This window comes from Echinops telfairi, unplaced genomic scaffold (assembly GCF_000313985.2).
Source record: "Echinops telfairi isolate 266 unplaced genomic scaffold, ASM31398v2 ScPeMD7_7424;HRSCAF=8462, whole genome shotgun sequence".
Classification (NCBI taxonomy): Eukaryota; Metazoa; Chordata; class Mammalia; order Afrosoricida; family Tenrecidae; genus Echinops; species Echinops telfairi.
Window position 1 is genome coordinate 25,368,241 of NW_022111324.1, and position 2,656 is coordinate 25,370,896.

Below are 2,656 nucleotides of genomic sequence, written 5' to 3' on the forward strand. Positions count from 1 at the left end.
CTTTACACAATTGATGTGTGTATGGATTGGGATAACAGTTGTATGAGCCCCTAATAAAATGTTAAAAAAGAAAAAAAAAAGAAAATGTTTTGGAAATAATGTTGGCAAAATATGTACAAATATGCTTGACAAAATTGATGATGTATGGAATGTTATAAGAGCTGTAAGAGCCCCCAATAAAATCATTTTTAAATGTTTTAAAAAGAGTTAATAAGTAAGTCTCTAGAAATTATGTTTGGATTTGAGTTCTCTTTTTCCTCTAGAACAAGGCACAGAAAATTATACAATATCTTGGTACTTAAAACTACAAATTTATATGCTGAAAGCAAACACCAAACATTTCTTGTTTTGCTTTTTTTTTAATGTAATAAAGCCAAAGCCATGAAATACAACATCATTGGCTATGGTTTTACTTTGTCAAGAACTGTTATGCATCTCTGGAAACATTTCTATTACAGTTAAGGTTTGTGTATATAAATGTCAAATATCTCTATCACTGATGCTAATGTTTCTTCTTATGTTTCTAGAGACACAAATAGGAATAAAATCAGTTCCTCTTTCAAAGTAAAGTCAAAGCTCATTCTTAAGTGCTTTACAAATATTGAGATTAATACAAGCACTGCCTTTCAGAGATGAAAAATGAGTCTTTAGTTTTGAACACCACTTCTCTTTTTGCAGTCTCTTTAGCATGTGGTAAGTAACTGGATTTCAAATTATAAGAAGTCTATTAAAGGGCACTTGGGGGCTATGATGCTTTTGTTGTTTATATTACAACTTTCAGGGACCTTACAGAAAGTTTAATAATTTGGTTGCATTAGTTGTTTCTGTACTGTTGGGGAGAAAAATTTTAAGAGCTATTTAAAAGGAGAAAATAATTCTTGGATAACTGGCTTCTATAACTGGGTGCTTTAGAAACGGAAAATCACTCTTAAGGAAATGCATATTTAGGAATCTCATTGAGTGGAGGAGCAATTTCATTCTAGTCCGTTAGCCATGTTTTTGAAGGAAACAGAATATTCATGCTATTATGCAATCAGAAAGTCAGCGAGCAAATCCTCATGCAAAGGCCTCTGCAAGAGTAATCCGAAATGCAAGGTTCAAGCCCTGACTCTGCCGCCCACTCTCCCTGTGGGTTCATGAGAAAGTCACTGAGCCTTGGAACACCAGTTTCTTGTTTATGAAATGGAGATGATGATGCCTTCTTTATAGAGTCGTTATTGGAAATCACTGATGTCATAAATATAAACCGGCTTTGTAAACTAGAACCTTCTCTAAAAAATAAATTTAAAAAATGATCATCAGGTCAAGGAATTGAATAACAAAAAATAATAATAATCTAATAGGTATTTTGTGTTCACTCTTGTTCCTGCTGGTATTTATGCTAAATCCTTCATTAGGCGAGAAGCTCCTGAAAGCCACGGCGCACACACCATAGGTAGTCTCCATGTCGCTCTCTGGATTACACTCAACTAGTGGACACTCAAAAACCTTCGTTGGCAGACATTCTCCCTGGGTCAGAAAGTGTTCTTTTCACCTCTATCCCTAGACTCTTCTGCTGCAATCCATCCTTATATACTTATCCCTATATATTCCACCCTTGAGACTGGCAGAGTGGCTGAACAACAACAACAAAGACGACGACGTAACCGTTTTACCACACTCTCTTCGGCTCCAAAACACAATCCTTGATCCTCAATCTAAACCTGCGATTTTGCAATCCAGAACAAACGGTTTGAGTTACACGCTCAGTCCCAGGAAGGAAGAAGTATTCTTTAAAGTGAAGGGGTTCCAAAGGAAATTTCATCTTTGCGGGGCCGGGCTAGAGAAATGCAGTACCCCAGCATTAGAGAGCTAGATAAGATACGGAAAGGAAGGAAAATAAGGGGGGAGGGAGACAACTGAATCAGGAGAAAGTGAAAGCAGGGTGCCCCCAGGGCACTGACGTTCCCCTCGAAGACCCTCTGTCCTGCACCGGAGCCCCACCCCTCGTGCGAACGTCAGTAGGCAAGGTGGCATTAGTGATTAGTAGCATCCTCTTAAAGGTTGATGGAACGGTGAGGCTAGGGGCACCTTCCTTGGACTGTAAATATGCCCACAGACCTCCTCTTTGCTCAAAGAGGTTCTGTATTCTTTTCCTGGTTGTTTTGTTTTACTTAGTCGGTCCTTTCCAGCACACCTTTTGGGTTTACCGATACGTGTGGTTTCCATTCCACCATTCTTAGAGGACTCTAGTAAGCCTCCGGTTCCCGGTAAACACGTGTGTCGCAGGCAGCTGTGGCGCGCCCTGCGTTTCAGCACCACTGTGTCTGGATAGCGCCCTGCAGGCCAGCACCAGGACCATCCATCTCCAGCCCACTCGATTTCCTCTTTTTCCTCCGTCTCAGGACAACGCAGCCTCCAACTTCTCACGTCTCTTTAATTCTTGCTTCTAAAGTGAAAGTGACCTCCAAACTCACACACTCCCACCCACGCTCCCACCCCCGAGTCCAATCGCGGCTCAGGGTCCTACGGGGTCACAGCAAAGCCACCAGAGATCTCCGACAGGCAAAGCCCACCTTTCCTGTACCACTGGATCCCAAACTAGCAGCCCGGAGCTCCGCTTCTCCTCTTCCCTCCACGCCCCAAACCCTTCAAGACACGCGCGCGATGATGCGCG

General features: G+C 41.8%; 1 protein-coding gene across 1 annotated transcript in view; it reads right to left on the reverse strand.

The window, feature by feature from the left end:
- The window catches only part of NMNAT2 (nicotinamide nucleotide adenylyltransferase 2), a 199,658-nt gene that overhangs the window by 195,740 nt on the left and 1,262 nt on the right, over positions 1-2,656 (reverse strand). The window lies entirely within an intron of this gene.